This window comes from Oncorhynchus keta, unplaced genomic scaffold (genome assembly GCF_023373465.1).
Source record: "Oncorhynchus keta strain PuntledgeMale-10-30-2019 unplaced genomic scaffold, Oket_V2 Un_contig_1863_pilon_pilon, whole genome shotgun sequence".
Taxonomy (NCBI): Eukaryota; Metazoa; Chordata; class Actinopteri; order Salmoniformes; family Salmonidae; genus Oncorhynchus; species Oncorhynchus keta.
The window spans coordinates 422,092-437,500 of record NW_026281022.1 but is presented as its reverse complement, the minus strand read 5'-3'; the positions used below and the strand labels follow the sequence as shown (position 1 = coordinate 437,500).

General features: G+C 45.9%; 1 protein-coding gene across 1 annotated transcript in view; it reads left to right on the top strand.

Moving 5' to 3' along the window:
• LOC118363155 (fibroblast growth factor 14-like) overlaps positions 1 to 15,409 on the top strand; it is a 73,930-nt gene that overhangs the window by 12,321 nt on the left and 46,200 nt on the right. The window lies entirely within an intron of this gene.

Below are 15,409 nucleotides of genomic sequence, written 5' to 3'. Positions count from 1 at the left end.
AGGACAGAGGTAACAACTGATGTGACCTGACAACAGGACAGAGGTAACAACTGATGTGACCTGACAACAGGACAGAGGTAACAACTGATGTGACCTGACAACAGGACAGAGGTAACAGCTGATGTGACCTGACAACAGGACAGAGGTAACAACTGATGTGACCTGACAACAGGACAGAGGTAACAGCTGATGTGCTGGTGACCTGACAACAGGACAGAGGTAACAACTGATGTGACCTGACAACTGGAGAGAGGTAACAACTGATGTGACCTGACAACTGGAGAGAGGTAACAACTGATGTGACCTGACAACTGGAGAGAGGTAACAACTGATGTGACCTGACAACTGGAGAGAGGTAACAACTGATGTGACCTGACAACTGGACAGAGGTAACAACTGATGTGACCTGACAACAGGACAGAGGTAACAACTGATGTGACCTGACAATAGGACAGAGGTAACAACTGATGTGACCTGACAATAGGAGAGAGGTAACAACTGATGTGACCTGACAACAGGAACAGAGGTAACAACTGATGTGACCTGACAACAGGACAGAGGTAACAACTGATGTGACCTGACAACAGGAACAGAGGTAACAACTGATGTGACCTGACAACAGGATAGAGGTAACAACTGATGTGACCTGACAACAGGATAGAGGTAACAACTGATGTGACCTGACAACAGGACAGAGGTAACAACTGATGTGACCTGACAACTGGAGAGAGGTAACAACTGATGTGACCTGACAACAGGACAGAGGTAACAACTGATGTGACCTGACAACTGGAGAGAGGTAACAACTGATGTGACCTGACAACAGGAGAGAGGTAACAACTGATGTGACCTGACAACAGGATAGAGGTAACAACTGATGTGACCTGACAACAGGACAGAGGTAACAACTGATGTGACCTGACAATAGGAGAGAGGTAACAACTGATGTGACCTGACAACAGGATAGAGGTAACAACTGATGTGACCTGACAACAGGACAGAGGTAACAACTGATGTGACCTGACAACAGGACAGAGGTAACAACTGATGTGACCTGACAACAGGACAGAGGTAACAACTGATGTGACCTGACAACAGGAGAGAGGTAACAACTGATGTGACCTGACAACAGGACAGAGGTAACAACTGATGTGACCTGACAACTGGAGAGAGGTAACAACTGATGTGACCTGACAACAGGAGAGGTAACAACTGATGTGACCTGACAACAGGACAGAGGTAACAACTGATGTGACCTGACAATAGGAGACAGGTAACAACTGATGTGACCTGACAATAGGAGAGAGGTAACAACTGATGTGACCTGACAACAGGACAGAGGTAACAACTGATGTGACCTGACAACAGGACAGAGGTAACAACTGATGTGACCTGACAACAGGACAGAGGTAACAACTGATGTGACCTGACAACAGGACAGAGGTAACAACTGATGTGACCTGACAACAGGACAGAGGTAACAACTGATGTGACCTGACAACAGGACAGAGGTAACAACTGATGTGACCTGACAACAGGACAGAGGGTAACAACTGATGTGACCTGACAACTGGAGAGAGGTAACAACTGATGTGACCTGACAACAGGAGAGAGGTAACAACTGATGTGACCTGACAACAGGACAGAGGTAACAACTGATGTGACCTGACAACAGGACAGAGGTAACAACTGATGTGACCTGACAACTGGAGAGAGGTAACAACTGATGTGACCTGACAACTGGAGAGAGGTAACAACTGATGTGACCTGACAACAGGACAGAGGTAACAACTGATGTGACCTGACAACAGGACAGAGGTAACAACTGATGTGACCTGACAACAGGACAGAGGTAACAACTGATGTGACCTGACAACAGGAGAGAGGTAACAACTGATGTGACCTGACAACAGGATAGAGGTAACAACTGATGTGACCTGACAACAGGACAGAGGTAACACAACAGGACTAACAACTGATGTGACCTGACAACAGGACAGAGGTAACAACTGATGTGACCTGACAACAGGACAGAGGTAACAACTGATGTGACCTGACAACAGGACAGAGGTAACAACTGATGTGACCTGACAACAGGACAGAGGTAACAACTGATGTGACCTGACAACTGGACAGAGGTAACAACTGATGTGACCTGACAACTGGAGAGAGGTAACAACTGATGTGACCTGACCTGAAACAGGACAGAGGTAACAACTGATGTGACCTGACAACTGGAGAGAGGTAACAACTGATGTGACCTGACAACTGGAGAGAGGTAACAACTGATGTGACCTGACAACTGGAGAGAGGTAACAACTGATGTGACCTGACAACTGGAGAGAGGTAACAACTGATGTGACCTGACAACTGGAGAGAGGTAACAACTGATGTGACCTGACAACTGGAGAGAGGTAACAACTGATGTGACCTGACAACTGGAGAGAGGTAACAACTGATGTGACCTGACAACAGGACAGAGGTAACAACTGATGTGACCTGACAACTGGAGAGAGGTAACAACTGATGTGACCTGACAACAGGACAGAGGTAACAACTGATGTGACCTGACAACAGGAGAGAGTAACAACTGATGTGACCTGACAACAGGACAGAGGTAACAACTGATGTGACCTGACAACTGGACAGAGGTAACAACTGATGTGACCTGACAACTGGAGAGAGGTAACAACTGATGTGACCTGACAACTGGACAGAGGTAACAACTGATGTGACCTGACAACTGGAGAGAGGTAACAACTGATGTGACCTGACAACTGGAGAGAGGTAACAACTGATGTGACCTGACCTGACAACTGGACCTGACAACTGGAGAGAGGTAACAACTGATGTGACCTGACAACAGGAGAGAGGTAACAACTGATGTGACCTGACAACTGGAGAGAGGTAACAACTGATGTGACCTGACAACTGGAGAGAGGTAACAACTGATGTGACCTGACAACAGGACAGAGGTAACAACTGATGTGACCTGACAACAGGACAGAGGTAACAGCTGATGTGACCTGACAACAGGACAGAGGTAACAACTGATGTGACCTGACAACAGGACAGAGGTAACAGCTGATGTGACCTGACAACAGGACAGAGGTAACAGCTGATGTGACCTGACAACAGGACAGAGGTAACAACTGATGTGACCTGACAACAGGACAGAGGTAACAACTGATGTGACCTGACAACTGGAGAGAGGTAACAACTGATGTGACCTGACAACAGGACAGAGGTAACAACTGATGTGACCTGACAACTGGAGAGAGGTAACAACTGATGTGACCTGACAACTGGAGAGAGGTAACAACTGATGTGACCTGACAACTGGAGAGAGGTAACAACTGATGTGACCTGACAACTGGAGAGAGGTAACAACTGATGTGACCTGACAACTGGAGAGAGGTAACAACTGATGTGACCTGACAACTGGAGAGAGGTAACAGCTGATGTGACCTGACAAGAGGACAGAGGTAACAGCTGATGTGACCTGACAACAGGACAGAGGTAACAACTGATGTGACCTGACAACTGGAGAGAGGTAACAACTGATGTGACCTGACAACAGGACAGAGGTAACAACTGATGTGACCTGACAACTGGAGAGAGGTAACAACTGATGTGACCTGAAAACAGGACAGAGGTAACAGCTGATGTGACCTGACAACAGGACAGAGGTAACAACTGATGTGACCTGACAACAGGACAGAGGTAACAGCTGATGTGACCTGACAACAGGACAGAGGTAACAACTGATGTGACCTGACAACTGGAGAGAGGTAACAACTGATGTGACCTGACAACTGGACAGAGGTAACAACTGATGTGACCTGACAACTGGACAGAGGTAACAACTGATGTGACCTGACAACAGGAGAGAGGTAACAACTGATGTGACCTGACAACTGGAGAGAGGTAACAACTGATGTGACCTGACAACTGGAGAGAGGTAACAACTGATGTGACCTGACAACTGGAGAGAGGTAACAACTGATGTGACCTGACAACTGGAGAGAGGTAACAACTGATGTGACCTGACAACTGGAGAGAGGTAACAACTGATGTGACCTGACAACTGGAGAGAGGTAACAACTGATGTGACCTGACAACAGGACAGAGGTAACAACTGATGTGACCTGACAACTGGAGAGAGGTAACAACTGATGTGACCTGACAACTGGAGAGAGGTAACAACTGATGTGACCTGACAACAGGACAGAGGTAACAACTGATGTGACCTGACAACTGGAGAGAGGTAACAACTGATGTGACCTGACAACTGGAGAGAGGTAACAACTGATGTGACCTGACAACTGGACAGAGGTAACAACTGATGTGACCTGACAACTGGAGAGAGGTAACAACTGATGTGACCTGACAACAGGACAGAGGTAACAACTGATGTGACCTGACAACTGGAGAGAGGTAACAACTGATGTGACCTGACAACTGGAGAGAGGTAACAACTGATGTGACCTGACAACAGGAGAGAGGTAACAACTGATGTGACCTGACAACTGGAGAGAGGTAACAACTGATGTGACCTGACAACTGGAGAGAGGTAACAACTGATGTGACCTGACAACTGGACAGAGGTAACAACTGATGTGACCTGACAACAGGACAGAGGTAACAACTGATGTGACCTGACAACTGGAGAGAGGTAACAACTGATGTGCTGACCTGACAACAGGACAGAGGTAACAACTGATGTGACCTGACAACAGGACAGAGGTAACAACTGATGTGACCTGACAACTGGACAGAGGTAACAACTGATGTGACCTGACAACAGGACAGAGTAACTGGTGACCTGACAACAGGACAGAGGTAACAACTGATGTGACCTGACAACAGGACAGAGGTAACAACTGATGTGACCTGACAACAGGACAGAGGTAACAACTGATGTGACCTGACAACAGGACAGAGGTAACAACTGATGTGACCTGACAACAGGACAGAGGTAACAACTGATGTGACCTGACAACAGGACAGAGGTAACAACTGATGTGACCTGACAACAGGACAGAGGTAACAGCTGATGTGACCTGACAACAGGACAGAGGTAACAACTGATGTGACCTGACAACAGGACAGAGGTAACAACTGATGTGACCTGACAACAGGACAGAGGTAACAGCTGATGTGACCTGACAACAGGACAGAGGTAACAACTGATGTGACCTGACAACAGGACAGAGGTAACAACTGATGTGACCTGACAACAGGACAGAGGTAACAACTGATGTGACCTGACAACAGGACAGAGGTAACAGCTGATGTGACCTGACAACAGGACAGAGGTAACAACTGATGTGACCTGACAACAGGACAGAGGTAACAACTGATGTGACCTGACAACAGGACAGAGGTAACAACTGATGTGACCTGAAAACAGGACAGAGGTAACAGCTGATGTGACCTGACAACAGGACAGAGGTAACAACTGATGTGACCTGACAACAGGACAGAGGTAACAACTGATGTGACCTGACAACAGGACAGAGGTAACAGCTGATGTGACCTGACAACAGGACAGAGGTAACAACTGATGTGACCTGACAACAGGACAGAGGTAACAGCTGATGTGACCTGACAACAGGACAGAGGTAACAACTGATGTGACTGATGTGACCTGACAACAGGACAGAGGTAAAAACTGATGTGACCTGACAACAGGACAGAGGTAACAGCTGATGTGACCTGACAACAGGACAGAGGTAACAGCTGATGTGACCTGACAACAGGACAGAGGTAACAACTGATGTGACCTGACAACAGGACAGAGGTAACAACTGATGTGACCTGACAACAGGACAGAGGTAACAACTGATGTGACCTGACAACAGGACAGAGGTAACAACTGATGTGACCTGACAACAGGACAGAGGTAACAACTGATGCGATGTGACCTGACAACAGGACAGAGGTAACAGCTGATGTGACCTGACAACAGGACAGAGGTAACAGCTGATGTGACCTGACAACAGGACAGAGGTAACAACTGATGTGACCTGACAACAGGACAGAGGTAACAACTGATGTGACCTGACAACAGGACAGAGGTAACAGCTGATGTGACCTGACAACAGGACAGAGGTAACAACTGATGTGACCTGACAACAGGACAGAGGTAACAACTGATGTGACCTGACAACAGGACAGAGGTAACAACTGATGTGACCTGACAACAGGACAGAGGTAACAGCTGATGTGACCTGACAACAGGACAGAGGTAACAACTGATGTGACCTGACAACAGGACAGAGGTAACAACTGATGTGACCTGACAACAGGACAGAGGTAACAACTGATGTGACCTGACAACAGGACAGAGGTAACAGCTGATGTGACCTGACAACAGGACAGAGGTAACAACTGATGTGACCTGACAACAGGACAGAGGTAACAACTGATGTGACCTGACAACAGGACAGAGGTAACAACTGATGTGACCTGACAACAGGACAGAGGTAACAACTGATGTGACCTGACAACAGGACAGAGGTAACAACTGATGTGACCTGACAACAGGACAGAGGTAACAGCTGATGTGACCTGACAACAGGACAGAGGTAACAACTGATGTGACCTGACAACAGGACAGAGGTAACAACTGATGTGACCTGACAACAGGACAGAGGTAACAACTGATGTGACCTGACAACAGGACAGAGGTAACAACTGATGTGACCTGACAACAGGACAGAGGTAACAACTGATGTGACCTGACAACAGGACAGAGGTAACAACTGATGTGACCTGACAACAGGACAGAGGTAACAACTGATGTGACCTGACAACAGGACAGAGGTAACAACTGATGTGACCTGACAACAGGACAGAGGTAACAACTGATGTGACCTGACAACAGGACAGGGGTAACAACTGATGTGACCTGACAACAGGACAGAGGTAACAGCTGATGTGACCTGACAACAGGACAGAGGTAACAACTGATGTGACCTGACAACAGGACAGAGGTAACAACTGATGTGACCTGACAACAGGACAGAGGTAACAACTGATGTGACCTGACAACAGGACAGAGGTAACAACTGATGTGACCTGACAACAGGACAGAGGTAACAGCTGATGTGACCTGACAACAGGACAGAGGTAACAACTGATGTGACCTGACAACAGGACAGAGGTAACAACTGATGTGACCTGACAACAGGACAGAGGTAACAACTGATGTGACCTGACAACAGGACAGAGGTAACAACTGATGTGACCTGACAACAGGACAGAGGTAACAGCTGATGTGACCTGACAACAGGACAGAGGTAACAACTGATGTGACCTGACAACAGGACAGAGGTAACAACTGATGTGACCTGACAACAGGACAGAGGTAACAACTGATGTGACCTGACAACAGGACAGAGGTAACAGCTGATGTGACCTGACAACAGGACAGAGGTAACAACTGATGTGACCTGACAACAGGACAGAGGTAACAACTGATGTGACCTGACAACAGGACAGAGGTAACAACTGATGTGACCTGACAACAGGACAGAGGTAACAACTGATGTGACCTGACAACAGGACAGAGGTAACAACTGATGTGACCTGACAACAGGACAGAGGTAACAACTGATGTGACCTGACAACAGGACAGAGGTAACAGCTGATGTGACCTGACAACAGGACAGAGGTAACAGCTGATGTGACCTGACAACAGGACAGAGGTAACAACTGATGTGACCTGACAACAGGACAGAGGTAACAGCTGATGTGACCTGACAACAGGACAGAGGTAACAGCTGATGTGACCTGACAACAGGACAGAGGTAACAACTGATGTGACCTGACAACAGGACAGAGGTAACAACTGATGTGACCTGACAACAGGACAGAGGTAACAGCTGATGTGACCTGACAACAGGACAGAGGTAACAGCTGATGTGACCTGACAACAGGACAGGTAACAGCTGATGTGACCTGACAACAGGACAGAGGTAACAGCTGATGTGACCTGACAACAGGACAGAGGTAACAACTGATGTGACCTGACAACAGGACAGAGGTAACAGCTGATGTGACCTGACAACAGGACAGAGGTAACAGCTGATGTGACCTGACAACAGGACAGAGGTAACAACTGATGTGACCTGACAACAGGACAGAGGTAACAACTGATGTGACCTGACAATAGGACAGAGGTAACAGCTGATGTGACCTGACAACAGGACAGAGGTAACAACTGATGTGACCTGACAACAGGACAGAGGTAACAGCTGATGTGACCTGACAACAGGACAGAGGTAACAGCTGATGTGACCTGACAACAGGACAGAGGTAACAGCTGATGTGACCTGACAACAGATGACAGAGGTAACAACTGATGTGACCTGACAACAGGACAGAGGTAACAGCTGATGTGACCTGACAACAGGACAGAGGTAACAACTGATGTGACCTGACAACAGGACAGAGGTAACAACTGATGTGACCTGACAATAGGAGAGAGGTAACAACTGATGTGACCTGACAACAGGACAGAGGTAACAACTGATGTGACCTGACAACAGGACAGAGGTAACAACTGATGTGACCTGACAACAGGACAGAGGTAACAACTGATGTGACCTGACAACAGGACAGAGGTAACAACTGATGTGACCTGACAACAGGACAGAGGTAACAACTGATGTGACCTGACAACAGGACAGAGGTAACAGCTGATGTGACCTGACAACAGGACAGAGGTAACAACTGATGTGACCTGACAACAGGACAGAGGTAACAGCTGATGTGACCTGACAACAGGACAGAGGTAACAACTGATGTGACCTGACAACAGGACAGAGGTAACAACTGATGTGACCTGACAACAGGACAGAGGTAACAACTGATGTGACCTGACAACAGGACAGAGGTAACAGCTGATGTGACCTGACAACAGGACAGAGGTAACAACTGATGTGACCTGAAAACAGGACAGAGGTAACAGCTGATGTGACCTGACAACAGGACAGAGGTAACAACTGATGTGACCTGACAATAGGACAGAGGTAACAACTGATGTGACCTGACAACAGGACACAACAGGACAGGTAACAACTGATGTGACCTGACAACAGGACAGAGGACCTGAACAACTGATGTGACCTGACAACAGGACAGAGGTAACAACTGATGTGACCTGACAACAGGACAGAGGTAACAACTGATGTGACCTGACAACAGGACAGAGGTAACAACTGATGTGACCTGACAACAGGACAGAGGTAACAACTGATGTGACCTGACAACAGGACAGAGGTAACAACTGATGTGACCTGACAACAGGACAGAGGTAACAACTGATGTGACCTGACAACAGGACAGAGGTAACAACTGATGTGACCTGACAACAGGACAGAGGTAACAACTGATGTGACCTGACAACAGGACAGAGGTAACAACTGATGTGACCTGACAACAGGACAGAGGTAACAACTGATGTGACCTGACAACAGGACAGAGGTAACAACTGATGTGACCTGACAACAGGACAGAGGTAACAGCTGATGTGACCTGACAACAGGACAGAGGTAACAACTGATGTGACCTGACAACAGGACAGAGGTAACAACTGATGTGACCTGAAAACAGGACAGAGGTAACAGCTGATGTGACCTGACAACAGGACAGAGGTAACAACTGATGTGACCTGACAACAGGACAGAGGTAACAGCTGATGTGACCTGACAACAGGACAGAGGTAACAACTGATGTGACCTGACAACAGGACAGAGGTAACAACTGATGTGACCTGACAACAGGACAGAGGTAACAACTGATGTGACCTGACAACAGGACAGAGGTAACAGCTGATGTGACCTGACAACAGGACAGAGGTAACAACTGATGTGACCTGACAACAGGACAGAGGTAACAACTGATGTGACCTGACAACAGGACAGAGGTAACAGCTGATGTAACCTGACAACAGGACAGAGGTAACAACTGATGTGACCTGACAACTGGAGAGAGGTAACAACTGATGTGACCTGAAAACAGGACAGAGGTAACAGCTGATGTGACCTGACAACAGGACAGAGGTAACAACTGATGTGACCTGACAACAGGACAGAGGTAACAGCTGATGTGACCTGACAACAGGACAGAGGTAACAGCTGATGTGACCTGACAACAGGACAGAGGTAACAGCTGATGTGACCTGACAACAGGACAGAGGTAACAACTGATGTGACCTGACAACAGGACAGAGGTAACAACTGATGTGACCTGACAACAGGACAGAGGTAACAACTGATGTGACCTGACAACAGGACAGAGGTAACAGCTGATGTGATCTGACAACAGGACAGAGGTAACAACTGATGTGACCTGACAATAGGATAGAGGTAACAGCTGATGTGACCTGACAACAGGACAGAGGTAACAGCTGATGTGACCTGACAACAGGACAGAGGTAACAACTGATGTGACCTGACAATAGGAGAGAGGTAACAACTGATGTGACCTGACAACAGGACAGAGGTAACAGCTGATGTGACCTGACAACAGGACAGAGGTAACAACTGATGTGACCTGACAACAGGACAGAGGTAACAACTGATGTGACCTGACAACAGGAGACAGGTAACAACTGATGTGACCTGACAATAGGAGACAGGTAACAACTGATGTGACCTGACAACAGGACAGAGGTAACAACTGATGTGACCTGACAACAGGACAGAGGTAACAACTGATGTGACCTGACAACAGGACAGAGGTAACAACTGATGTGACCTGACAATAGGAGACAGGTAACAACTGATGTGACCTGACAATAGGAGACAGGTAACAACTGATGTGACCTGACAATAGGAGAGAGGTAACAACTGATGTGACCTGACAACAGGACAGAGGTAACAACTGATGTGACCTGACAACAGGACAGAGGTAACAACTGATGTGACCTGACAACAGGACAGAGGTAACAACTGATGTGACCTGACAACAGGACAGAGGTAACAACTGATGTGACCTGACAACAGGACAGAGGTAACAACTGATGTGACCTGACAACAGGACAGAGGTAACAACTGATGTGACCTGACAACAGGACAGAGGTAACAACTGATGTGACCTGACAATAGGACAGAGGTAACAACTGATGTGACCTGACAACAGGACAGAGGTAACAGCTGATGTGACCTGACAACAGGACAGAGGTAACAGCTGATGTGACCTGACAATAGGAGACAGGTAACAACTGATGTGACCTGACAACAGGACAGAGGTAACAGCTGATGTGACCTGACAACAGGACAGAGGTAACAACTGATGTGACCTGACAACAGGACAGAGGTAACAACTGATGTGACCTGACAACAGGACAGAGGTAACAGCTGATGTGACCTGACAACAGGACAGAGGTAACAACTGATGTGACCTGACAACAGGACAGAGGTAACAGCTGATGTGACCTGACAACAGGACAGAGCTAACAGCTGATGTGACCTGACAACAGGACAGAGGTAACAGCTGATGTGACCTGACAATAGGAAACAGGTAACAACTGATGTGACCTGACAACAGGAAACAGGTAACAACTGATGTGATCTGACAACAGGAAACAGGTAACAACTGATGTGATCTGACAATAGGAAACAGGTAACAACTGATGTGACCTGACAACAGGAAACAGGTAACAGCTGATGTGACCTGACAACAGGACAGAGGTAACAGCTGATGTGACCTGACAATAGGAAACAGGTAACAACTGATGTGACCTGACAACAGGAAACAGGTAACAACTGATGTGATCTGACAACAGGAAACAGGTAACAACTGATGTGATCTGACAATAGGAAACAGGTAACAACTGATGTGACCTGACAACAGGAAACAGGTAACAACTGATGTGACCTGACAACAGGAAACAGGTAACAACTGATGTGACCTGACAATAGGAAACAGGTAACAACTGATGTGATCTGACAACAGGACAGAGCTAACAGCTGATGTGACCTGACAACAGGAAACAGGTAACAACTGATGTGACCTGACAACAGGACAGAGGTAACAACTGATGTGACCTGACAACAGGACAGAGGTAACAACTGATGTGACCTGACAACAGGACAGAGGTAACAACTGATGTGACCTGACAACAGGACAGAGGTAACAGCTGATGTGACCTGAAAACAGGACAGAGGTAACAGCTGATGTGACCTGAAAACAGGACAGAGGTAACAACTGATGTGACCTGACAACAGGACAGAGGTAACAGCTGATGTTCTGACACACCAGTGCATTGTGATTTTAGTGTCTGCCTATTGACACAATTATATACAATGATACATTGAGCTGGACAGCCCCAGAACAGAAAACACCTTTATATACAATGATATATTGAGCTGGACAGCCCCAGAACAGAAAACACCTTTATATACAATGATACATTGAGCTGGACAGCCCCAGAACAGAAAACACCATTATATACAATGATACATTGAGCTGCCCAGCCCCAGACTGGAAACACCTTTATATACAATGATACATTGAGCTGCCCAGCCCCAGAACAGAAAACACCTTTATATACAAGGATACATTGAGCTGCCCAGCCCCAGAACAGAAAACACCTTTATATACAAGGATACATTGAGCTGGACAGCCCCAGAACAGAAAACACCTTTATATACAAGGATACATTGAGCTGGACAGCCCCAGAACAGAAAACACCTTTATATACAAGATACATTGAGCTGGACAGCCCCAGAACAGAAAACACCTTTATATACAAGGATACATTGAGCTGGACAGCCCCAGAACAGAAAACACCTTTATATACAAGGATACATTGAGCTGGACAGCCCCAGAACAGAAAACACCTTTATATACAAGATACATTGAGCTGGACAGCCCCAGAACAGAAAACACCTTTATATACAAGGATACATTGAGCTGGACAGCCCCAGAACAGAAAACACCTTTATATACAAGATACATTGAGCTGGACAGCCCCAGAACAGAAAACACCTTTATATACAAGATACATTGAGCTGGACAGCCCCAGAACAGAAAACACCTTTATATACAAGATACATTGAGCTGGACAGCCCCAGAACAGAAAACACCTTTATATACAATGATACATTGAGCTGCCCAGCCCCAGAACAGAAAACACCTTTATATACAAGATACATTGAGCTGGACAGCCCCAGAACAGAAAACACCTTTATATACAAGATACATTGAGCTGGACAGCCCCAGAACAGAAAACACCTTTATATACAAGATACATTGAGCTGGACAGCCCCAGAACAGAAAACACCTTTATATACAAGATACATTGAGCTGGACAGCCCCAGAACAGAAAACACCTTTATATACAAGATACATTGAGCTGGACAGCCCCAGAACAGAAAACACCTTTATATACAAGATACATTGAGCTGGACAGGCCCAGAACAGAAAACACCTTTATATACAATGATACATTGAGCTGCCCAGCCCCAGACTAGAAAAATAAGAGAAAAGGGAGATTTGCTGAATTGGCCATTTCTCTTTTTTCTCTGAACTGCACTATTAGTACAAGTCCTGTGTGAGTTCATACTTCTGAGGTTGACATGTCAGTGTGTGTGTGTGTGCATATATGTGTGTGTGTATTTAAGTGTATGTCTATGTTTGCGTATGCGCAATATCAAATCAATAGTGGTAAGTGGTAGCTCTCTTCTCTATTCTCTTCTCTCTTTCTCTCTCGTTTCATGTCTCTCTGTTTCGCTCTCTCTATCTCTCTCTTCTGTGACTCTGTGGCCCGGGCCTGAGGCATATATATTTTTACCACCCACCACACTTCCTCTTTGTCTGCTGGCTGGTGTTAAAGGCGTGTGCCCAATACATAACGTGCTGCGGTTTGCCCTGCTGCCTCTCCTGTTCTGTATGTCTAAGAGGAGTTTAGATGGCATACACCTTCCTGTACTTGCCATTGTGATGGATTCTTTTTACCTAATGACATTACAGGGTTCAGTTGACCATTTTGATGGTTTCTCATTATGACATCACAAAGGACTTTGTTTACCATTCTAAATTAGTCTCATTATGACATCACAAAGGACTTGTTTGGTCATTTTAACAGATTCCAATTGATGACATCACAGTTGATGACGTGTTCTGTATAATTCTGACAGAGCAAAATGTAAATTTGTTTAAATAATTGTTAAATCAATGAGGGTCTTCTCTTATCTCACTGCTGCTTATGTCCAAGAGGGTTCAGAAATATAAATTTCTCTATTTCAAATCAAATCAAATTGTATGTCACATGCGCCGAATACAACAGGTGTAGGTAGACCTTACAGTGAAATGCTTACTTAAAATAAAAGCTACAGATACAATCGTTAGGTTGTAAATTAGATGTTGTGGTGCAGTGCCCCCATGTGAATCTGTGTGTGTGTGTCTGTGTGTGTGTGTTTAACTATTCTTGTGGGGACCAGAAGTGCCCACAAGAATAGTAAACATCAAAAATTTGACCAACTGAGGACATTTTGTTAGTACCCACGAGGTCAAATGCTATTTCTAGGTGGTTTAGAGTTAAGGTTAGAAATACGTAAGGGTTCGTTTTAGGGTTAGGAGTCAGAGTTAGGGTAAAGTTTAGGGTTAGGGGTTAGGGAAAATAGTATTTTGAATGGGACTGAATTGTGTGTCCCTACAAAGTTAGCTGTAGGTTGGTAGTAGATGGAAGGCTGTGTTGCCAAACCGAGTCCTTTGAAGAATGTCTCTGGTTGTCAATTGGATACGTTGTAGTAACGTCGTTGGGTGATAGACGGGATACTCTGTTTGTTCCTTCCTAACCCTCGTTGCATCTGCTGTTGCTAACTCAACGGCTAGGACGTATCACTTCTGTAGTGAATAAGAGTTCAAAGTTCATACCATTCACAACCAAAGCTCACGCTGATGTTGGCTTCATTCTGTAGTTATTATCTGAACCATTCTGACATAGGACCGTTGTCCTACACTCTCGGAACAGGAAGTTATATTGTCGTCAAGGGCTTATATAGGAAGGGAGAGGAGGGCGTGTTTGAAAAGTTTTATAGCCCATGTCCCTTCACAGGGGCGGGCCACTGATTGAGCAGCCCTATCTTATGAAAACCCAAATCTCACATTTTAGAAGCTAAAGTCACATTTCATCACATCACGAATAATTTCATATTCAAACATTTAAATTGAACAACAATTCCATGTGAATCCGATAACTCTGATGTGTAGACTTTCCACTGTAGAGTTTATGTCATCTGATCATTGATGAGAATGTGTCAGATGACAACCGAACTGACATCATATTCATTAAGTACCACCGCCCGCATATGTTCAATTGTTTGGATTACCAGAATATAGTTCATTTCCCCCCCACCTTCTGATGCTCCCAGAATCTCTATGTTAATTTTAA